The 25,334-nt window shown below is 34.9% G+C and overlaps 1 protein-coding gene across 1 annotated transcript in view; it reads left to right on the top strand.

The window, feature by feature from the left end:
- The window catches only part of GALNTL6 (polypeptide N-acetylgalactosaminyltransferase like 6), a 565,706-nt gene that overhangs the window by 112,056 nt on the left and 428,316 nt on the right, over window positions 1-25,334 (top strand). The gene's annotated exons all lie outside the window — the stretch shown is intronic.

Genomic DNA, 25,334 nt, shown 5'->3' with positions numbered 1-25,334 from the left:
CTTGAACACTGTTAAACATCTTGTTTCTCTTAAACAATCATAGTCAGCTGTTATATGTCCATTTTTATTTCACTTGTAGACCTTTATATTGCACCCTGTCATTATGTGCTGCTTCACAATTTATTTTATAACACTCAACTATAAGACAAGAACTGTATCTTGCAGTTTTCTGCACTAATCCAAAATGATGTACTGAGTGATTTAATAGACCAGGTCATGAGCCAGGCTTGGTTCTGCTAGCTGGAGTTTATTTATACTGCTTTAAAATGTGCATTTATCCCCCTTCATTTTTTTTTCCACCCTTTAAATGTGATGATTTTGTGATTCCATGTTTTCATCTCGACTGAAATCTTAAGTTTAAAGGTAATCTTCCTGTAAGAGTACAAAATCAGTTTTCCTTTTATGATTTTTTAACTTTACTTCTATCCTAGTCTTTGATGCTTGAAATATGTTTGGTGGTGGTTTTGTGGTGGTTTTTTTTTTTGTCCTCTGTCTAGACCCTGCGTCTCGAAGTTGCTTAAACAAGCATCTGGCCATATTAAACTTGACTAAAAATATCTTTTTACGGTGTTGATGCGATTTTTATAATGGTGATTTGCTGGTTTGGTTCTTTGTGTTTGGTTGCAAATATCTTTTTACAGGCACTATTTGTTATTAGTTTTACTTTTTGTTTCTGTCAGTTTTATGTTAATTCTTCCACACTGAATTCCCACAAACATTGGAAATTGGGGTAGGTTCTCCTGGCAGAGGCATCAATAGCACAAAAGACTGCAACTTGTCAGTTCTGCTGACAATGAATGATCGTGACTAATTTCTGTCATCTAGACCCATTACAGTACTGCAAGCAAAACATAGTAGTAATTTATTTTTATCATTGGAAGAAAACAAATTTCATGCTGATGCATGTCATACATCTATTGACAAAAATATTGCTGATTTACTAATACTTCTTCCAAGCAGAAGTTTACGTAAGTTTCTTTAGTTACCCTAAATTAAATAGACAAAGATTTATTTGGGCAAACTAGCCTAATTCTGTCCCTCCATAAGTACCAGCTGGTGTAGTATTTACACTACCAGGACACGCAGTCCTGCTTCTGCCCCATTTCCTGCTTCACCCCCTCCTATTCTGAGGCAGTTTGTGTATTATACTGCTCAAAATGTCATGAAAATTCATATTTATTTTTTTTCTCAAACAAGTTTCATAATCCCAAATGCAGTTGTAAATCCTCTTTGTCTGCAATTTACTTAAATTTGCATTTTGTTTTGCTGTTTGTAACTTTGTTGTATGTGACTGAGCATTCTTTCCTCGTGGTTTCCTGAGGTTGTGAAAGTAATGTGTTTTCTTCTGAACCATGTCCAAACGCACAGTTGATTAGGTTTCCATGGATCACTGTTTTGTGCCTTTTTTTTCCTTTTTCTTCAAGAAGCTATAAATAAATTTAGCTGAGTGAAAGGTAGGGTTTTCATAAAATCGGGTGATTCTAGGAGCCAGAGATTACAGAACAACTCTAATATCTTCTTTGGAAATAAGAATCATTAAAATTTTAGTAAGTTTCCATGACATTTCCTTACTCATTAACATTTTCCGTCACTTCTAATGGAGTCTACATGAAGCTCCTTTTATTTTGAACAGTTTTCATCCTGTTTTAAGCTTAAATTTAGCTATTTATGTGTATTCATATTTTTCTTCATCATCTACAATATAAAAGGGATTTTGTTACATGATCTTTTATTTTATATTCCTTTTGCCACTGCAATAAACTTTGATTTTGTGAAGTATTTTAGCATATGCTCTCTCTGAAAGATATAATATTGTATGAAATTTTATTGTCCTCTAAGATTGTGAAGACATCCTGTTAAGTGTAGTAAATTGGTTTAATGCATGGCAATGACTATTAAGAATAACACAGGAACATAAAGCACCAGGAACATATTTATAGTGTGAAGTTTGGTAATAATTATCTTTCACACCGCATGATGAATGTTTCAGTATGTAAGTGGTGGCAATTTCTCAGTGATAAATCTCTCAGGTATTATAAAGGCTAAGAGCAAAACTTTCACATCAAAAGCTGTCATTCTCTTCTGGTATAGCTATTTGTAAAGGCAGAGTGGAAAATAAGGCTTTCTTTATAATGACATCTGAAGTTTTGCAGCATGATTTTTTTATCAGTATTTCATCTTCTTAACTGACCAGGCTAAAGGTAATTGATCTAGCTTCAGCCTCATGTGGAGATCGTTGGTGTAGCGAAACAAAGATAACTTGGTGAAATTATCTGAGTTGTAGTTTGTACTTCCACCATATAATGAGAGAGAGGTGACAAAAACTACCTTCCCACTGCAGTTTTCCTTGAAGTGCGTGTGAATTTTATTAATCTGAAGCTTCACGATATAATTTTTGTATCATCCTTCCTATAAGGTAATACACATCTTACTTTGCATGAAAATTTGATCATATTTAAAGAATATTAAACATAAGTGGAACTTTATTGGATGAAATTGTGACCTTAAAAACTTCTAGAACCAATAGAGCTTTGTTACACAAAGGCCACTGCTTCTGCTATTAATCATAATAGACTGTGCCTACAGCTATTGTTGGCTTTTCAAAGTGAATTATTAAAGATGTAGAAACATGAGAAGTATTTATTGCAGATCATTTTATCAAGCCAAAAGGGCAGGAGTCATTTTGCACAGACTACACAAAAAGGGATGTTTTTCCTGTCTGCATTTACAGTAGGCCTCTAACTTCGTGCTTTTAGGATATGTCAGCTTAAAATCAATGTACTATTTAAGGAATAAGGATTCAATAAACCAACTGCAAAATATTAGTGTCTTTATTCACAAAGGTATCTTCAGGGTCCTTTATTCCAATGCATGCAAGCTATGTCACCTGAAATCTCCCTGCATATTTAAGCATCTCTCTCTTCTGTTTCTATGTATTTTTGGAAGCGTAGCGGATGTCATCACAGACTCCTAGGGGCTATCTGTTAGATAAAGAAACAAATACTTGACTGCCTTTTTATCGTAATTAAATCCTCGTTGATGAAATGATGTATTGATTTATAGCTCATAGACGTGCCAGGAACTTGGGGTTTTAGGCTCAAATGACAATACTAAAAATACTTTTTTAAAACAAAATGAAAATTGAATAGTAATATTACTTTCCCACAAAGCTCATTGTTCTCTTTCTGTTGGGTTTAATTAGTTGAACCAAGGCCAGAAGAAATCAGCAGTCATAAGAAATACATCATTTAAGTGACAGATAAATATAGTGAAGAACTTCTGAGACAGGTCAAAGTGTGGCCCCTTAATGATGCAGTCACTGAGCAGGTGGATAGGATTTTTCTGGGAAAGGTATGCATGAGAATGTTGGATGCTGTGCTAGGATGCACCAGTTAGGAATTTCCAGTAAATTTCCAGAATTCCATTTACCGGAAATTCCTAATTGGTGCATTCAGTCATAATGGCCGTGGCCATTCTGAACAGAGCATTGCCATGTAAGATTGACTAACAGGGTTTCCTGTGAAATGATAGCTTGTTGTATGTCTGAAGATGCATGTTTGCTTATTCAGCCTCAGGTACTTCAGATTTAAGCTGAGTGCATTGTGTGGCAAAGGGAAGACAGGTTCCTTCATAAAGTTCACAGAATCACAGCATGGTTAGGGTTGGAAGGGACCTCTGGAGATCATCATCTTTTCTTGGGATACAGCTACTAAGATATTTCAAAGAAAGCAAGTGTTATTTTTTTTTTCCCTGGAACAAGGGGAAATTTTTCTTTCTTTTCAAGGTGATAATTTATACGTCAGGTGCTGTAAACATATACTTATATTGGATATAATAACTTGTAGATTTTTTTTTTAATCTGGAAACCCAATTAAGCATTGGCCAGATAAGCTGCTAAACTCTCTTATGGATAAACATGATTTAAATTATTCCATACCTTCCTCTGAGAAGAAAAATCAGGAAAATAAATTTATTTGGACCTAGAAAGAAGACTGGAATGACACATTGCAATACAGACATTTAAAGGAGATAATAATGATTTTATATATCTATGTATTTTAAGCTGGATTTTAGCAATTGTTCAATATTTTAGCTTTTACAGTTGTTACAGGCTTCCTGTGAGTCCTATTATTTAATGAGGACAGTACACAATGTTGGATAAAAAATGCGAATGCTGTTTTTCTGAGGGTAAATAACAAATGAACATTAGTGAACTGAAGTTTACTGCTTAATTACTGAGCTTGCAACAGTGTGTAGTCTATTCCAGAGCTTCATTAGAATATTTTTCTGATATTCTAACCTACTATCTAAACTATCTAACCATGCATCTTGCAGCAGTTTAAGGCCATTTCTTTTTGACCTGTTCATCAAAGATATGCTATTGAGTCACAGCTCAGCTATTATTTGTATATATGAGCATTAGTTTGGAGATGAGAATAAATTAATGATGAAGGTATCCAAAATAATGAACAGTAGCACAAAGATGGTAACGATGATTAGAGACAATATTTTGAAGCCTCCTCTCAGGCCCTCGGTGGCAACGTCTGAGATCTCTTGGGAGGATTAGTGTTTTCCAAGGTGCTTCCAGGCATGTGGGATGTCCAAGGAATAATGTCAGCCTTTGTTAATATTTCAGGTTTAAGCAGGTAAATTTATACTATGTAAGCTGCTAGGCCAGCCTGGGCATGGGCAGCTCGGCCCTTCCAAGTGGCGCACTGTCACTTTTAGGGCCAGGCACATGTGTTAAATGCATTTCATGCATTTAAATGTGAACTTGATAGGCTATTTAAGGTGTATTAAATGGATGAGTGATAATGCAGACATCTAGATTGTTAGCGAATTGCTTGCTAGTATATAGATCAGATAACTGTATTGAAGGTCCTATTATTGTGTTTAACTCATGTTATAAATTGGGTGACAGGTTTAGGTAAGTAACCCAGGCAGACTCGATTCTTATGATTTTTATGTTCTTAAAATTTGGGTGAAAGTCTTGTATTTCTGAAACACTTTGCCACCTGGAGGACAGCAAATATGTTGTGTCATGAGAACTTAAATTTTCTGAGAATTTTGCTCATCACAAATGGGAGAACCAAAACATAGATAAAGTTGAGTCTGAATTTTAAAGCAAAAAAGTCCCCTCCTATTGTAGTACTGTGGTGGATTTTAATTGTAAAAAATTGTAGAATTTTTTTAGAACTAAGCTAATGACATTGTGTCGCTGTTAGTAGATATGAAAAAGCTGTGTTAGAATGCTCCCTCAGAAGAGAATTTCATTACAAATAAAAATATGCACTTGTTTTAGATAAGTGTATATATCAATATTAACAGGCATTTAGAATCTTGAGTGTAATATGTTTCATAAATTTCTTTCAGCCAAAGAAGGAAGAATGTCAGCCACTAGTAATGCTTTTGAAGCAAAGTAATACAGAAAATATAGTGTAGTACTCCCAGAAGATGAAGGTGTGAATTTTCCCATACATCATCTTAATGGCAACATTTTCTACAAAATGACATGGGGCACTCCTTCCATATTTCATGACTTCTATTTGGCCAGCTTCAAAATGCCAAATGTGCCAGTGAACAGCACTTTAATATTCATGGATTTGACAGTTGTCAGCTAGAAAAATGGCTTAATTAGAAGGAATCTGACTTGTGGTTTCTTCTTCATACTCAGCCACATACACAAACATGCAACATGTATCTCCACATTTGTCTTATATAGAAAATATAATTCATGAGTGAGAGCATTCTTGTCCCATTACACCTCATTATGTTGATTTAAAATGCATTTTTATTTATTAAGATTACTAGAAGAGTGCCTTAATAGAAAATACACTAGAGTCCAGGGGAAAAAAATAATCCTGATCAGCACTGAAACTAATGACTTAAAACTGTAAATATGATTAAAATAGCATGAATATTAATTTGTTATCTAAGAGAAAAATATAAAGCTGAACTATAGGCAACTCTTTTCCAGACAGCTGAGTTATTTGCATAAGAAACAGATTTTTGAAGAGACTGAAGAGGAAGTCAGACTGTTTTGAAACAACAAAGGCTCAGGTGGGGTTCATGTTCATACTGAATTATTAACAGCGGAGGGGATAAGCTAACAAAAGCTTCGGAAAATAATTGGACTAGTCTGTAAGGAAAGTCAAAGGTAGAAGCAGAACATGCTGTTCTGAGAGGAGGAAACAGAGTGAAGTACAAGAATTATCCTAGTGGATGAAGCCATGTGCAGTTTGGGGTCTTTATAACTTATATACTTTAAAGAATAAGAAAGAGACTATCAGTATGAAAACCCAGAAAGCATGTCTAATATCAACTCCTTTCAGTTTATCCAGTACTCATTAAAAATATGGTGATGATCAGAATTTGAGCATGTGCTTTAAAGAAAGTGTGACCACACCAAAGGTCCTTGATATAAATTAAATATGAAAATGTAGGAAGCTAAGAAGCTAAGCATCTTTAAGATAAACATTAAATGATCACATGCTTTTAAGTCAGAAAGAATTTATTTTATAAATGGTAGTATTAAAAATAGGCAGGAAATTTCCTTTATAGTTCTGGCGCACAATATTTTAACAAGGATCCAGAATTTCATTGGGATATAGGTAGAATGACAAGACTGTAGGGTCTCACATGCAGCTTTACTAAGAAGCAATACAGCCGGACGGGAAGGAGTACAGTCTCTCCTTAGTTTAACTTAACTCCCCTTTGATGAAGCAAAAAACTCCATGTTTGAATTCTATGTGAATTTTTATTGCAATTCGAGCTCTGGTTCTATGAAAATTTAAAGCAAGCTTAAAAGGCTTTTTTTTTTTTTTTAACAATAAGATTTTAATTTAATTTTAATTAACATGTTAGATTCAAACATGAACAGGATTTAGATCTTTATCACTAGAATTTCATTAGTTCCACTGTGCTTCTAGCTCAAAGAAGTAACTAACTACTTCAAACTGTTGCAATCAATGGAATTTCTTCTCTGTATCTGAACCGTAATTCAAAGAGGGCTCTCTTGGTTTTAGATCTCAACAAGAACTAAAATATGAAGGCCAAGTGAAGATGATGTGATCTTGCATATTGCATTAAAAATAAACAAACAAATACATTTAAGTGTTGTTTTCAACCCAGGTTGTGATTCCATTTCACCAGCTCTGACTGTGTTGTAGCTGTCCAGAGGTATTTTTTCTCTGCAGTTTATTCAGTGCTTGATTTGGTCCTCATATCCCTTCTGGTAGAGTTCTTAAGGACTTCTGTGAAATCATCTTGTACGTAAACTGCAGATGCTGTACACTGCAGGCAAATTGCAAAATGAGACATTCTGACTAGTTCTTGACCAGAAATATTTTTCCCACTAAATTCACAATTAAATTTCCGTAGTCAGAAATCAGTTATACCATCCTAACAGTTCAGTAGTAGTAACAGTAGTGGTAGTAGTAGTAGAGCATATCACTTTAGTTCCTGAAATTTGAAGGTGAATTCCCTATATAGAGAGTTCTTCATAATTTCTTGTCTTTTGCTTTTCTGTAAATATTGCTATGGGATGGTAGATCCTAAGCAGCAGAGATATTAATGTTGATGAGTAAGTGCTTTGCTGCACTGAGGAGTCACATAGCCAAGAGAATAGCTCTGTAGAGCTAAATTAATGAAAGAATCCATTTCAGAAAAACAAATCTTCAATCAATCTGTATTCAGGGAAGTGCTTTGTTTGAAATATACATCTAATTTCTTTAGTATTAAATGAAAAGGTATGGCATCTGAATTAAGTATTTATTCTGAACACAAGGTTTAGACCTGATATGAAGGAGGATCAATGCTGAACTTTCTCTTCAATTGCAAAATCTGAAAAAGCATCTGATCTTTTGATTATATCAGTTGTGAAATCTGTGGCAGTGGTCATTCATCTGCCCTTACAGTAATTCAGGCTTGTCTGAGTTACTTCACAATAATTTTTTTTGGATTTTAGTTACTTTAAGATTCTAATACATGTTTTTCTAGCTTCTAGAATTGTTTTTTTTTTTTTCAGTTATGCTTATTCCCCATAAAAATGACTTTTTTAAGAAAAATATTTGACTTCTCGCGGACATATATTTTACCACAAGAGAACCTTTACTGAATGTCTTCATTGTGGTCAGTGCCACAGATAATTAAAACTTGAGAGAGAGGGACAGCAGAGTATTAATTGTTTTTATTAAGAAATGAACATGAAGATTCATAAGTAACGATGATGGTAGCCACAAAATGTTACTATACTGGCTTACTGTTTCCATTCATCAATAATTATTGTTATTTCTGGACTTAGGTACTGATCCTCTAAATACTTCTGTGCATGTGTATATAAATTCAAATGAACTTCCATTAACTTGAAGAAGAGTTCTCATAAAATCATGTGTGCTTAAGCTTTGCAGAAGTGGCATTTCAGATTATTAATATTCTAGACAGAAACCCAGAGAATTAACTTCCACCTGGAATTAGCTGAAAAAAAGCCATAGCTTTCACTGAAACTGAAGTGACTTATATCAGCTGATTTTTATCCTTAAAGGCTTTTACATTTGATGATTATCAAAATTTGCATTTAGTCAATCAGTATTAGCAGTATTCCAGATCATCTTTGCCATAAAGAGATGGGACGTCAAGGAGATTATGAAGATACTGAAGTAACTGTATTTATCTTGGGATCCAAAGTAGGCAAGTATTTCCCTACCTCTTTCACATAACACAGAATTGTGTTACATAAGTAATATGTTATATTCCAGAGTAATATATTAAACTTCCAACAAAAATTGGAATTCTGTAGTTACTGTTGTCTGATGTGAGATGATCAAGACATTTTTCAGTGCTATGGCACTTCTAAATAAGGAATACTAATCAAACTCTTTCCTCATCTGGATGAGGAATAGGTCACTAGAGAATATAACGTTCTTAGGTGACATGCTATTATACAACAGGGACATCTCTGAGAAATTCTTTGACGTGGCAGTATTTCTTATCATGATTTGCCCAGAGCTGAAGTCAAATTTATTGTAATCCTGCACAGCTAGTAAATGTGCTATTAATCTGTCAGTTACGTCGGTAAAGATACCTTTCCCCAGATGGCAGTCCGTAAATCCTTTATTGTATTTATTTATTGAGCCACAGATTATTTCACCTCTGGCCTTTAGTTTCTGATATAAGAACAGAATTTGTTTCTTCCTCAAAAAAAGGATGTTAAATTTAAATCATGAATAACATACGATGAAAAAAATCCGCATACTTTTCAGAGCAGTTTCTCAGAATAGTAACATTTTCAGTAATGTACATTTCCCACATGACTGTTATTTTCCATCAAGCTTCTGTCTATCTTTATAATACTGCATTACAGACATGCTCAAGTTTGGTATTATAGATTTTGAACAGATCCCAAATTTTCAGCTTATTTTCCAGTGAAGTACAACTCAGGAAAGGAGGGGATTTAATTTTTTCAGTGACAGGCAGTCAAATTCATGTGTAGATATTCTTGGGTCATTCTTGTGTTATTTTATACAAGTAAGAATATGTAATAGTACTAATTTTAGTAAGAATAATACAATAAAACATTCAGGTAACGTGAAAAAATTAGGAACATATACTATAAGCAGGTCCTTTTAATCTCCCATATTATTAAGAAAAATACATTTGTTTACATGAATTAATTTGAATATTAGCAAACAATGATTGATAATTAGTCATGCTAGTAAATGGAGCACTAACATCACAGTGAGACAAGTCATCAGGTACAGTCTTCACCCAGTGGCAATTTTTGACCTTTTGCGTAATGATGAGATTGTTAAAACTGGATGGACATGAGAATGCAAATACAGAAGAAACAGTTGCTTTGCATATTTTCTCTCTGTATTCCTTGGCAGTGTGAGGAAGGGTTCTTGGAAAAGTATCTAAAATGTCAGTAGCTCTGAAGTCAATGAAGATGAAGAGGTGGACTTTGGGAAGTGGGGTAAAGATGTAAATCCAAGCCAACCCCTTTTAGCCTGCAATCTGCTAAATTTAATGTTGACAAACTCAGCAGAATAGCATGAAAATAATGAGTCTCCAGTTTATGATGTTTGAGAAGGTTATGCTCAACAGAGAACTTTGGATTCTAAATTTGGAGTTTAAATAATAATTGTAATCCTGTATACTATATACTTCACTTACGTGGGAATTTCCCCACATCTGAACTAGATGCCTATCTTTTTTATAACCTGGTACAGGTTAATGTGTGCTGTGAATCAGTAAAGTACTATACCATTTCAGTCGTTTACTGAGGTCCTCAGTCTTGGTGGACTCCTCAATGCCACATCTCTTGGAACTTATTTCACCAGCTCTGCAGTCCTCTCAACCTCAGCCGTCCCTGGTTCCTGTCACACCACCCTCCCATGCCTTCCCTCCATTCAGAGCCTCCTCAGGCCCTGCTCACCCTTTATTATTCATTGTTTTTCAATGTCTGCTGATTGCTGTGGATCTTTGGCACAGTCATCCAAAACAGTCTGCTAGTTTTTCCTTCTTTTCTAACCTGAGTTCCCAAAAACTTGCATTGGTCTTTCCCAGCTATTTCAGATCTTCCTGAAACTGTTAGGATATCCTCATTACCACAGATGTATCATCCCTGTGGCAAGGGCACTCCCTGTCGTGTACATGCAAAAAAGTTTTGATGTGGCTGTGACCAAATTAAATTCATAGCAATCAACAAGTAGAAAATAGAAAAAAAAAAAATCCAATAAGCCATTATCTTACAGCATCTCTTCTTTCTTGCCAGACCTGCGTGACTATTATTTTAATTCCTTCAGTATGAAAATGTTTCTAATACATTCTGACTTCATTTCTTGTTTCAAGTTGTATACTAACATTGTAGATATTTTAATAAGGACTAGTAAATCCTCAAAACCAAATGTACCTACCTACTTAACTGTTTGTATCTCTATTTCCAGTTAATTCACCTAGACTACTCATTATTATTAAGTGGCTGTACTTGTTATCAGGGCAAAAGTTAAACAATTAAGTAATAAACAAAGAGATATGCAAGGAAGAAATTAGAATTGTAATTTAGAAATTTATCATAAAGGCCAGATCCTATCCTTATGCTGAAGATTTAAACGAAAAGGTCAATACTTTAATATTCTCTTTGGCTCATCAGATATGCTATTAAATGTCAGGACTTTACTAAGGTGCATACTAAATTCGTCTCCAATATTTTGGTTTCTTAGTCTTTGTCTGGGCCTCTTGTTTTTCCAAAGTGGCAGAAGATAGGCCATTATTTTAAAGTTTTTGATAGTAAGTGTAGTCTGGGAATTTTGGAGGGGGAGATGAGTCACAGTTTTTGTATGACTGTAAAAACCTTACCAGGGACGGTGCTTCTCAACATCATTACACTGAGCTGAAGCATGGAAAGGGTACCTGCCTTCTTCCTCTTCTACTACTGTTGTTGTTTAATTGACTGACTCATCAGATGCTATTCTTCAACTGCTGTGTCCCCTGCAGCACTCTCTTTCTTTTCTGGTAAAAAAGTTCACTAAGACAGCTGCACTTGAATCTGAGGAGGTGGTGGGGGTGGTATTGTACTTTGCTTTCAATTAGTTTAAACTCGTCTGTTTACACAGACAACTCTGTGGTCTTCTCTTGCAATGGATATATAGTGTAGACATATATTAAACAATTATGGTGGCCTAAAACATTCATTAAAATTGAAATACAGTGAACATTTACTATATCAGCAATAGGAAGCTGTGTACCACTGGCTAAATAACAAATGTGTCAGAAAGATGTATTAGTGGAATTTTATTTAGCTTTTTTTCTTACACTGTAGCCTGGAAAAGAAACTCCAATATCAAAACACTGGTTAGGAGACTAGCTGAGATGGAGAATGAATTGTTGAATGAATTACATAAAAAATTATATGTTGATTTAATAAGAATAAATTGATAGAATTTTTTTTCATTTGTAGATTTTAGCCTGTTGGTTTTATAAAGAAAAAGGAAATTATATTTTTCATTAATTTGTAAATTCCTTGGTAAAGGAAGCTCTATACAATATTGCCCTTCTTTTTGTTAAAATGAATAATATATTTTCAGAAAATAAAAGCATTTTGAACAGTTAGATTTTCATTTTAGTAGTGAAGTGATTCACCTTCCTTCAGCGCTACATGGAATGGAAAAGTGTGTGTCTAGCTTTTGCTCTGTAATTACATATATTTGCACATCCTTAGCATCACTGCTCATCTAAATCAGGAAGGCATTCAGGATTAGACACATACAGTTTGCACATGTGAAAGACTGCTCCTTATCAGTCCACATATCCAATTTTTCCAAATTACTAAGAATCTGGAAAACCCCAAATCCAACTCTATGGGGCTGTAGAAAACCTCCCTCTGCCATCTCACAAACACTTTATTCTAGTCAGGGCTGGAACACATGGTCTTCCAAACCACCACTACAGCTTGTCTCCTGATATAAAATCAGTTGTGTATCTAGGCCTTTAGATCAATAGAGAGTCTGAGCAGGGCAGTAAAGTTACTGATAGAGGGCAACTCAGATTAAATTAAATCAGGATACATTCAATTAGGTTTAGGAGGGAGCACAGCATGAAAAAGAGCAGCAGAATTGTGGCAGCATCATGTTACTGCTGACAGCTGATGTGCACCACGAGTGTCTTTTATATCTGCCTACAGAAATTATTTATTGACACCTGTGCTGAGTTTTTGGTGTGTATATGGGATGCAGTAATAGTATAATTGCATATAAAAACAAATACTAATCTAATGTTAATACAGTAGCAGTATGTAAAACACTTGGTTGTTTCAAAGCCATGAGTTTATGAAGCCTTTCAAACAATTCTGCCCTTCTCAAGCATAAAGCCCTGAAGAATACGATAGAATTTCTTTATCTGAAACTCTAAAAATCCACGCTACATATAATATTTTAAAATAAATGAACAGAACAAAATGCAGCAATTTGTGTTTATCTGTTTGAACAGAGCGATGGAGTCTAGCCAACGAGTTTTTCCTTAATATGAGAGCATATGACAAAATTGCCCCATTGGCACTGAGAGGGATTCTAGCCATAAGAATTCCTGGTCCCTCATAATTCCATTTACAATTGTGCACTGCCTACTATTAATTCTTACTTGATTAAAAAAAAGTTAAATATCATACTAATTTAAAATGTAGTAGATTGGAAGGAGACAGAGAAATAGAATACTAACAGGTAATTATTCTCCTTTTTTTAATTTTTTTTTTTAAAATATGTATTGGATTGGTTTAGAAGAAACACTGAGGTCACAGATAATTCTGTTCCTTTATGTAAAACTTTACTCATGAACCTCAAATGAGAATCAAGTAAATCTCTTCATTAGTTTCAAAAGGTTTTTGAAGTACCCTTAGTACTTTAAAATAAAAATATAATAATACACAATTATTTGTTCTCATTCACAACTACCTGTGGCCTGTTCAGCTAATTTTATCCAGTTGATGTCTGCATTTTGTGTGAATATTATAAACTGTGACATCTAAACTATGCTTTTCAAGTTAAGAGTTTAAGCTTCTGGTTCCTCACCTGTTGCATTTTCAGTCGCATAAGGTCTTGCAAATGGGCATAACCCTCGCTAGAGACTGTGATATTTTAAAAGGATTGCCATGTCTTTTATCTTCATTTCACTTTTTAAAGATTGACTTACATTATCATTACCTACGTTAACTAATACTACAATATGGGGAATAATTACGACATTGCTACGTATCAGTATCAAAATGCACAAAGGCCACAGGCAGTTTGAAGGCCCACAGCGCTGTACCAACCTCCTCAAAGGCACGATTGGCTCTGTCAAAAAATTCTCCCTTGAGGTTTTCAATGCTTGTTAAGTAAGCCAGTATATTATGTTATGTGTTTAGAGCCTCTGTGTGTGTGGTCAGCCTGGGATTTCAGTGGAATTAAATACCAGCTCACTGGCAGACTGAAATTTGGGGGTTCAGTCTTCCGGCCTGGTCTGAGTTCCAGTCCCGGGAGCACTTGCCAGGTCCATCTCCTTGATGGTGGTTTCCCTTTTTGCTCTTCAATGCCCTTACTGCTCCCTGGGCTGTATGGTAAGGAAGTCTCACAATCCGTGACACGCTGTGACATGTGAGCTAGCCGTGGCCTAGGGTAATGATGCTACAATAAATACTGTCGTAGAGTTCCATATCAATGAATTTCAGCCCCATCTGTTTTTCTCAAGAGTATATTTCTGAATATGTTGAAGGTAAAAATCAAAATCCAAAAGAATTAGGATGACAGAAAGTAATCTTCTTTCATCCTCTTTTCTGCTGGAAGGGAGAGCTCTGATCCTGCACTCCAGCTGCTGCATAACCCACTGCTGTCAGCTGGAAATAGTGATACGATCTATATTTTATATATTAGCATCCTGTATGTAACAGTCAACTCTTGGACTCTTGCTAAGGCTCTCCAGAGCCTCTTGTTTCCATGCCAGGATTACAAGCTCTCGTTTTTAAAGCAACCTCTTGGAAAACAGTTGATGCAGAGCAGCGATAAGCTACATCTGTGAACTCTGCAGACAGTAAGAGCAGGAAGCTCGGACTTCAGATTTTCATTTCAGAAGTTTTATTCCGCAAATAGTAATGCACAAAGTTGCTTCTTTTGTGCAGGGTAATTTTTAAACTCCTCGAGAGATTAAACATTCAGGTTAAACGTTCATAAGAATCTTCATTATCTACTGAATTTTTGATTGGAGCTGTGCTGCGCTGTAAAACATGAAAATATTGAAAAATTGGCTGGACATTTTTATATTATTAGTTCAACAGAGGAGAAAAACCCTGAGTTTTCTATGTCTGAAGTGTACATCGCCCACAGCTAGAAAGCAATTCAGTGTGATAACTGTAAGTGTGAAATGAATATGAAAAGATCAATGAAAATAATGGAAAAGTTTTGGAGCAGCATTGGGTTTAAATTTGTTCTGGGTACAAAATATGTAATTATAAGTACTATAACTTTTTTTTGCTATAATTATATCCTAAAAATTAGAGCATAATTAGTCCTAAGGAGCATTTCCTTGTATTTATTTCTTACTACATGCTTTTTACAACATTCTCAAGTCATTACGCTCAGGGAAGTACTACATTTAAAACGTGTAATCCGTTGTATTCTAACCTCGATTTGTTTTTCATGAACTGAAAACAAGGAAGGACATTCTTCCTGCTTTTAAAGCCCCAAATGGGGATTACATTATGTGTTTTCTCTTGAGTGTTGCCTTTTTTGGGGGGTCTGTATGTACGGTTCCGTAGTGGCTCCAAGGTAGGGAATTGTCAAAGCTCTGAAATTCAGCCAGGTCCCCTGTGAGTCCTGCTCACCCAGCAAATATACCTATAAGGCACCCTCTCTGTTATCGGCAGGAGAAAAGCTCATTCAAAGTTCATTCTTGATTGAACTTCAAAACTGAAATCTCCTTATACTCTATCCTTAGTCTGAATTGGAACACTTGCCCCCGTTGGCCAATTCTAAAAAAGAAAATTATCAGTCATAACTTAGTTTTCTTCTGAAGACTTATAATCACACTTTGAAAATTTAGACCTGGATCCCCTAGAGTGCTAGATGCTTCATTGCTAGTGACATCAATGGCAACTCCTTTTGAAAACGTTCCAGACTGGATTTTGTGACATTAAATATTTGAAATACTAGAAGGTCTAAACCAATTTAGAAATACTATAAATTTCACAGTCACATTATTTAATGTATTACTTTGAATTAGGTTATATTTTATTAATATAGTGTAATTAGTACAAAGGAGTTAGTAAAGATGATGTCTCTTAATAGAAGAAAAAAGGTAAGCAGACTGGTTAAAAAAGCATCAAGAGGAAAAAATATGTGTGTTTGTTGCTGATCAGAACAAACCTAGGTGTTAGAAGAATATAATCTTTTGAATTCAGGAACGAATATGCTTTATTTACTTACTACATTGTATGATAGTTTATAACATTTGTCAGTACTGTTGTAAATAATTCCCATTGATGGCCTTCACTTTTTTTTTCTTTTTCTTTTTCTTTTTTTTTTTTAATTTATAACAGAGCTGGAATTTATGCTCTGCTCCGTTACTGTTTCCTGGGCATGTCTGACAGCTGAGCTATTTGCTTGACCATAAGATTTAGAAGTCTGAAGAAGAGGCCAATTCATCTCTCAACCCCAAATTTAAGTCTTCCCAATGTTTTGATGTGATACTTTACACCTCACAAAGTGAGTGTCATGTGGAGGCACTGACATCTGACACTACAAAGACTAAAACATTCATGCGTATTATAAATACAGACTGTAAGGAATAGTGCTCTCTACCCACATTCATTGCTAGGAGGTAAGGCCAATATATTAATCATGCCTTTGGTATCCCCCTCTGTACCTTCATTCACTTGCTCAGAACCAAAGATAAGACATGCAGCTTTTGAGCACGTTTTCATCTTTCATTGTTTTGAATGCTGATCATGTTGGAAAAAGAAGGCAGAAAATCTCCATTTAAAATTTCCAGTATTCATCCTTTATACAATCCTCTTCAAAAAACAATCTTTTAAAAGAAGGAGAAAGAAAAGGAATCCAAAATCAAGTTTGTATTCTTTATTGTATTAACGTAATTATTACAATTGCTTTTCTCTCTTACTTTCTGTGCTTTGGCAAATCAGAAACTATTCTCTCTCTTTAAAATTTCTCTAAATAATTTAAAATCTCATGCTCTGTAATGATTAGATGGAGCTATTCAGCATGTCACTGGCATATCCACTACTCAGAAAAGGCGTATACAGAGGAAGTGTATCAATCTGAAGAAGACCTAGCTTCTTTCAAAAGTTGTCTGTTGCACAAAGGAAAAGCTATTCTTTCTGTTCTGTTCTGTTCTGTTTTCATATTGCTGTGTACCTTTTAGTTTATCTTTGGAAATAAAGAGCCAGCATTTGTTCTGCATGTTTATTTACTCTTGAACAGTCACTGAAGAAAGCAAGTCAATGTACAGTACAAACTGTACTAGAGCTATAATTTCTGCTAACTGTTGTCCCGCTGCTCCAATATAAATCTTCTTTTGTGAATATTTCTCCAAAGTAACACTTCTGGTTCTGACAGCTCTTGTACTACCATTGAAATGCTTTACTATTTTCTATGCTTGTGGGAAGGAGCTGGAGTAAAGTGGAAGATGGGGAAAGACATTTTCCTGTCCTCGCTTGGGAATGTGTGTTTTTAGCTTAATGAGAGGAACAGACAAAGCCTGTGATCCACAAAGACAAAAAACATTCCTTTGAAATACTCTTTAAAATATAAAGAAAATACAAATGGATTATATTTTTTGTTTCAGAAAGTTGCATTTCTTTGCCATATCTGTGATGGAAAAGAGAGGCAGATAATTACTTTTTGATTTGTAGGGTCAGCAATATTGCTTTTTATAAAGCTGATATTTTTTTCGTTTCTGGTTTGTGAATTCAGTTATCTGATGGGTTTGTGCAAATGTTAGGTTTCAGAATGAATTATGTGTGAATGACTTAGATACACAAAAGAAATGCATGAATTCAGCTGTATTGAATACTTCTCACGTACTTCTTCAACTCAGTCACTGCCCAGTCAGTTGTTTTATCAAATTTTTTACTTTTTAAGCATAGATTATAAGATATCATTCTTTGTCATAGTATAAGCATTTAAACAGTTATAAAAGGGAAACAGATGAATATAAATCCAGTATGTTTGGAAAAATACATTTTCCAGTTATACACATAACTGACTCCCAGAAAATTTAAGGAGACGTTAATTTTTATTTGGTTTGTGCAGAACTCAAAGATGCTGAGCTCGTCAACGTGATAAATTCCTTGGTACCATTACTTTGAAGATTCCTTGAAAACTGTTAGAAAGATTTAGTGTTGTTGACATCAAGTTAGGCTAATAAAAAAAATTCAAACAAAACTATACCAGTAATTTATTATAATTCGGAAAACTGAGAGAACATTTACAGTCAATTGAAATCTGAATGACTAAATATAAAACTTCTTCCAGATAAATATGTGAACATTAACCCTTATATGTTAGAAGATTACATTTTTGTTAGAAAACTAAGAAAAACATTAATTAATTACTCAGTAGAGTAAAAAATAAGTATCAGTAAGTATAAATAAATATCAAAACGTATGATACTCAATAAAGTACAAGAAGTATGGCTGTTCTGCCACAAATTTAAAAAAAAGTAATACGTTAGCTCCCCATTTTTTAGATAGAAATCTAGAAATGTATTTGTGAGAAATAAGAGCATCCATTTTGTCCCCATTTCTTCTCTAGTACTTCATTTAAATGCACAAGGAAACAATACCATTTTCAGCTGGAACATCATCTTTGTACTTTCACCATAGTTTTTCTTTCTGTAGCAAATATTCTTCTTTTCTTGTTCTTGTTTTATTATTAAATCAATCATGGAAGTATGATTCTCACTATTAGGGTTAGATTTTTTTTAATTGCTTGTTGTTGTTTTGCATTGAGTTTCTGTCCCACCAAGTAGAAAGATTTTCAGAATATTAAGGAGTTTCTGATATTTTGTGAATAGCAGAGGAGCTCTGGGAGAGGAATAGGAATAGCAGCAAAACCTATATTACAATGATGAGATTGGTAAAACTGTCTAAATGGGGCTTTTTAAAAAACAGATTCTAAAGTTATCACTTGACATTACAAAGACAGGGCTAAAAAATTACTTTTCAACTTCTGATATTTAAGGACCATAAAAATACTTATTTTTAATATACATGGCTTGTTTAGTCTGGAGAAAAAGAGACTCAGGGAGACCTTACTGCTCTCTACAACAACCTGAAAGGGGGTTGTAGCGAGGTGGCTGTAGGTCTCTTCTCCCAGGTAGCAAGTGATAGGATGAGAGGAAATGGCCTCAAGTTGTGCCAGGGGAGGTTTAGATTGGATATCAGGAAAAATTTCTTCACCAAAAGGGTTGTCAAGCATTGGAACAGGCTGCCCGGGAAAAGTGGTTGAGTCACCATCCCTGTAGATATTTAAAAGACATGTGGATGTGGTGCTTAGGGACATGGTTTAGTGGTGGACTTGGCAGTGTTAGGTTAATGGTTGGACTTGATGATCTTAAAGGTCCTTTCCAACCAAAATGATTCTATGATTTTTGCCTGATAATTCTGTAGTGCTCTTTGCCATATGTCAAATTGACTTCCCAAAGAAGTTTAAATTCTAGCTTGAATAGCTCTCTGTTGAAAAGTTAAATCAATGCTTGAGAAATAAAGACAATTATTACTAAGAATATTAACTGTGCAATGATCTATTTAAATTTCTAACTGTGCTTCTAAGATGTTTTCAGGAGTAATTACAGCCTCTCAGTTTGTTCTATTGTGAGCAATACTGTCTCTTACGGAAACGGGCTCAAGTTCTAGATGCTGGATGTGGTATAAACTTAGTATTTCACAGATACCATATTTCAGTGTAAAGTGATTATCTTTCTATGATCCGAGTTAGTATTACGGAAAATGCTTGTGGTGCATGGATTGTCAAAGTAATTGTTTTTTTTTAAAAAAAAAGGTTGTATTATTTCCACCAGTGAAGTAGTTACTATACTGTTTTGTTAAGTTAGACTCAAATAGCAATGACAGAAAATTCTTTAATAACCTTCATAAGAATGAGAGATGCAGTTTCTTTGTGATTCCTGCTCTGTCACTATATTCAATTCATGCACTTCTCCCTTATAAATCCACTTCAAAAACACTTGTTTTGATTGGCGAACTGACGTTATAGTGAATTTAAGATGTAAGTTTGTGACTGTTGGTAGATGTAACACTAAGAAAAAACCTAAATATTTTTAACTAGGACATTGCTTTGAATGCCACAGCAGTTTTTAGGGTTTCTTTTTTTCATTAGCTGTTTTAAAGTTGTTTAAAGTATGGGGAGTGTTGGGGTTTTTTTGGTTTTGCCATTTCTTTGTCTGTCTTGGCCAGTAGAAGAAAAAATTTTTTTTTTCATTTTAAGAGTGGTTTTTAAGTTCTTTTTTATCATTCTTACACAGCTTCAAGTTCTTGGTAGAGTTCACAATTTCTTGTTTTATCAGTTTAGAGTTCTTTAATTTCTTCTTTCTGTGAAATCAAGCATTATGTCACAGGATGCACGGAACATCCCATATGATATTTGTTCTCTGTATGGGCAAGATCTATGAATGTGAAATTGTGTCTCTTCCCTGAGAATGTGTATACACTCAACATGAAGTGCCTATGGCTCTGTAACACCATTTTCCTCATTCTTAAATTTTAAGTTGGAGCAAAAAGAGCTAGAGGAGGGACTAGATCTTCTAAGTTATTTAGAAACCTGTTTTCTTTTTTAGTCAACTGCCTCCTGGATTGAACTTTGACCTTGAAATTCCTAGTCAAAAGATGACCAGTGTCAGAAAATTAATTAGGGCCAGATCCAGAGTGTGGCTAACCTCCTAACCAGTGCCTCATTTCCTTTAAATAGGTACGGACATTTGTCTGTGAATATTACTATAATTCAATTAAAAGAATTGACATGGGTATTTACATTTATTTCTAGGTAGAACTTGTTACTTTATTTCATGTTAATGAGAATAGGTTCACGATTAATGTTATTGTGCTCTTTTCTTCATGTACTGCCTGTCATTTTGTCATATTACCATACTCAGTAGAGCCAGGACTGACCCTGCATAATACACAGTCTTTTGTTCTTTTCCGTGTATTGTTTTCCTCTAAATTTCTGACAACTTCAGGTACCTCTGGAGAGCCCTTTTTTTCTTAATTGTTGCATCCCTCATAATTCAATACTTGCATTTGTGGATGATGGGGTTGGAAGGAGAGTCTGGTTCAATGACTCTGTTCCAACAGCTTCGAAGTTATTTATGACTTTCTACAGAATGCTCATTAGACTCCCCCTCTGCCTCTCTCTGGTTCTTTTGTGAATACTTTCCAAGATGGTGACCCTGTTGCCTTTCTTTCAGCAAAACAACCCAATTAGCCTTACTAAATATGCTTCCATTTGTTTAGGCTTAATTTTCTTTTCATACTTCAAGGGACATTTCTTCATGTTCTGACAGTAACTACTTTATGTATACCTTTTCATCGTTTTCATTAGCTCTGCTTATGTATTTATAAAGAGTTACTGTACTCTTTCAATAGTATTTTTTCCTCTAGTGTATATTAACTAATTTCTCCTACCTGTTTATGCAATATGCCTTCTAATTTTTATCACACTTATTGCTCTTGCATTACAGAACATTACTGTTCTGCATTGTTGCTATCATTATTCTGACTATACAGATTAGCAGCGTATTTACAGTATCCTGTGTTTAGCTGTATCAATACATCAGAAAGAGAAATAATTGCCCCACTAGAGCTGTCAGTACAGCCTCTCTATGTACAATCTCTAGCAAATAGTGCTAATTTTGTAATTCTGTTCATGTTCAGTGTATTATATTTTTATTCCTCATTTCTTTTCCTGCAGTGCTGTTCCCTAGTCAGTATTTTCTGTGGTTTATATTTGCCCCTTAGAGCTTTCCCTCTCCAAGTGTATCTTGATAAAGTCAAATGATTCTCATGTTTATTCAGTAATATTATACCTTTATTCAACATATTAACCACTTTGTATCTTTGACTACAAATGAAGTTTAGAGTATGTTTTCTCCTCCTAATTCTTGAAAAAACTGTGATTTCACCTTATCCTTGCTTATGCCACCTCCTTCCTATTTGACAGAGCACTGATTAAGATGTAATCTTGCTTTGTATCACCTTTGTATTAAAGCTGTGCATTTTTCAGATGTTCTTTTGTACTATTTTTGAAATTCAGGGATTGCCACTGAAATTCAGGGATTGCTGCTTTCTGTGGTTGCATGACACTTGTGTTCAGGGTTATAGTATGTTACCATAAATGTAGCAATAATTATTTATTTCTGTGGCTATGGTTTTGGTTATGCAAGCAGTTCTTAGGGTCTTAGTAAGATATGGAGTAGAGAGTATGGATTTGCAAAAATTTTTATCTCTTAGAATGCTTTTCAAAACCTTCCTATTAGAAATGCTTACTGTAGAGGGGAAATGAAGCAATGCAGATGTTGACATCGTGAAGTAGCCAGTCTAAGTGGGGTGAGGGTGTCAGCAGCACATCACACGCAGAGATGTTTTTTGTGGGCTAAATGTTTAAATAAGAACAACTGCTTCCACTCTTTGACACTTGACATTGAATCAGTGTTACCTTCTGTGTGCTCTTCTCTTCAGCTGCACTGTGAATTTGAGCTGGATTAGATGCATGGCAGTGTTGCCACCTGTTTCATGTTACTCGATTTGTTCTTTAGCAACTCTTCAGTTCAGTGTAAGAGAGTTCTTGAGTCTGTTCAAGAGTACCATTTGGGCTCTCTTGCTGTAATCAGTGACATATTTCAATTGTAAATACAGCAGAAACAGATAGAGTTGTTTAACTTCTTATGGAGGAAATGGAAGTCCATTAACATAATCAGAAGGCTGTTTAACTTCTGCAGCTATAGTATCCTCACTAGACATGAATCACGGGAGGAAGTGCTCTACCAGTACACACGTTCAATTCTTGATCTTTTTCTCAGCCTTACCAAGACAAACGTAGAGTTTCTACAACAGTTGTTTGAGCAACTGGGAAGAACCCAATATATCCCAGTTGAAATCAGCTAGATAGCAAGCTAGTGCTTGAGGCATAGAAAACTGAATACGGCATAAGATTACGCCAATAACAGATCCATTGTATTGTGAAACACCATGAGGCGGTGTGTAGAGGACACAATTTATGTATTTCTGTTGTATTAGATATTTTTTTCTTGGACCATTAATTGACAGTTACAATATTGCAACATGAAGTATGAACTTGGAGAAGAAACGGTAAGGTACTGAAAAACTTCAGAATATTGAGTTTATTTTCTGAATAAAAATAAACCATTATGTTATTATATTGCATTATCAATGCATAATTGGTTTCTAAATGACTGGTTTATTGATTTTTTTTTTTTTCTATTCTAGAATTTGAGAAGGGAACAGCTCTCCTTTGATGGTTATATGATGTCTCACACACTATACAACACAGAAAGCAAATATAAAAGTAGATCTCTGTACATAGTTTGCTAAGTGTAAGGAATGTAGATGTGGAATCCCCATAGTCATGTTTCTCCTGCGAGTTTATGTCAAGGATTCAATTATTCCTGTTATTTCCAATAGAATAATATATGAAGGAGTATTTAGTCTTGAGAAAGTAATGAATTATATTACTACTTAATTTAATGTGACTTACATTATAGTAGGGCAATAAATCATATGCATCCTAAGATTGGCTTTGAAACATTTTTATGGCTAAGACTGGAGTGTAAATTAAAAAACTGACATACCATTTAGAAATAATGATACAGCTGTAGCAGGGATAGAGATGGCCAAGGATAAAGAGGCAGCCTCATTTTCTGAGGTAATTGCACCTGTGCTCCTCTCATGATTTTTGACGTTGCAGGAGTGAGGCCTCAGAAAGTGACTTCAGTTTATTGCCAGTGGTTCTGTTCTTGTCTGGGACAGGGAAAGTGTAATCCTGGGGTCACATCTCTTATGAAATAAGTTTTATGATTAAAAAAAAATTATGAATAAATTATGGATCTGTAGTTTACCAGGAAGATGTGGGCAGTGGATAAGAAATATTTTGGGTCTAATTATACACCTCTTCTTTGCTAATTGGTTTTGTGCCTTTGATTGTTCAAGTGGTTTCTTTTCTCGCTCAGTTGTTCACTCTCTTTCTTTCTCTTTCCTCTACCCCTTTGAGGTTAGGTAAATGGCGTTCGGATTGTTATATGTCATTACAGATCATCTATAGATTCAGATATTCAAAAGCTACCAAAGTTTTTGCTTTAAGAAACTTGTAACTTGTATTTTTTTATTTTTGGAGAATAGCCTTACCTGTCTTTAATTCTGTAGCTAACCTCACTAGCTGTGAATCAGTCAAATGAGTATTAAATAAGAACATTTATTCACTTCTTCATCTTTTTTTCAGTCCTAAGAAAACCTGAATCATTGAGCGTGTCACCAAACATGATATATGAGATTATTATGGAGCTATGAGCCATTTGAAAAGTACAAATACTGTAAGAGCTATTAATGATAATCATTATGTTTAACAAGATGTCCATGTAAAGATAATGCATGTACAATTTGATTTGCCTTGGAGAACAGTTTTAATGCAGATCAGCAACACAACAAACTCACATTTGAAATATGTAAGTGGAGTTGCACTATATTCAAGCTTAGGAGAAGATATCAATATGGCGTGACTGTTAGTATCTAATTTAGCAGGCTAAATTACCTGACTAATCTCCCTAGGATCTCTTCAAAGTATATGAGAGAACATGGCTTCTCCAGAGAGTAATTCTTGAGCAGAAGCCTAATTTAAGGCTCTGAATTGTCCTCTGGAGAAGTTTATTGCTCTCCTTTGAATAAGCCAGGAGCTTAGTTAATAATTACTAATGATTTATCAGCATGCTAAGGTAGGTATCCAAAAAGGAAATCAGAATGTATATGAAATGTTGACCTAGTTATGGCAATTTGGGAGATTCTGTAATTTTAGGCTAAATGGCCCACTTTGGTCTCTTATTTCTGTAGTTACAGATTTCCTGTTGAGGAGCACCAAAAAAAGGCTTAAACTGACATTTACCAAAATACAAGATATTGAAACAGGCTCACTTCAAGAGATCATAAGAGAGATTCACATAGGTGTTGGGCTAAACCCATGGGGGAAGACCAGAAGTAGATTGAAAGAGGCTGTTTGAAAGAACTCATCAATCTACAAATTCCTGGGTGTAACTAGGATGCAGTATCTTATAAAGCCTGATAGGCATTCCATCCACCCTGAATTGTCTTTCAAAAACAGTCTCTGCGAGAGATGCAGAGGTAACAACACAGTCATAAATATTACCTTCCTGAAGGTAAGTGTCTTTCCCTGAGACCCCATAAATAGCAACTGCCGAGTTACAGCCGGAGAACTCTGCTCGGGAGTTTCACAGCTATTGCCTTGTAACTAACAGAAGCTGCAGTGTTGGTGTGGGGATTTTGATGCTTTGCCTTAAAATTGCATGATGGTTACGTTAATTGAAATTAAATATTTTCAGAAGGTCTTTAAGTTGATGTCATAATTGTAGATCATTTTCTGCTGGGCAGGTGTTTGCTGAACATATATATATATATATACACACACACACACAAATGCATGAGCTCATCAAGCAAACCTATGAAGTGAGTTCAGTTTCCAGGCTAGGAAAAGCTTTTGAGCAGTACTGAGCTTCCAAAAGTCGGAATAAGTGTTTTGAGATTGAGACAGTTT

The sequence above is a fragment of the Nyctibius grandis genome, chromosome 6 (assembly GCF_013368605.1).
Source record: "Nyctibius grandis isolate bNycGra1 chromosome 6, bNycGra1.pri, whole genome shotgun sequence".
NCBI classification, from domain to species: Eukaryota; Metazoa; Chordata; class Aves; order Nyctibiiformes; family Nyctibiidae; genus Nyctibius; species Nyctibius grandis.
This window is presented reverse-complemented; position numbering and strand designations above follow the sequence as displayed.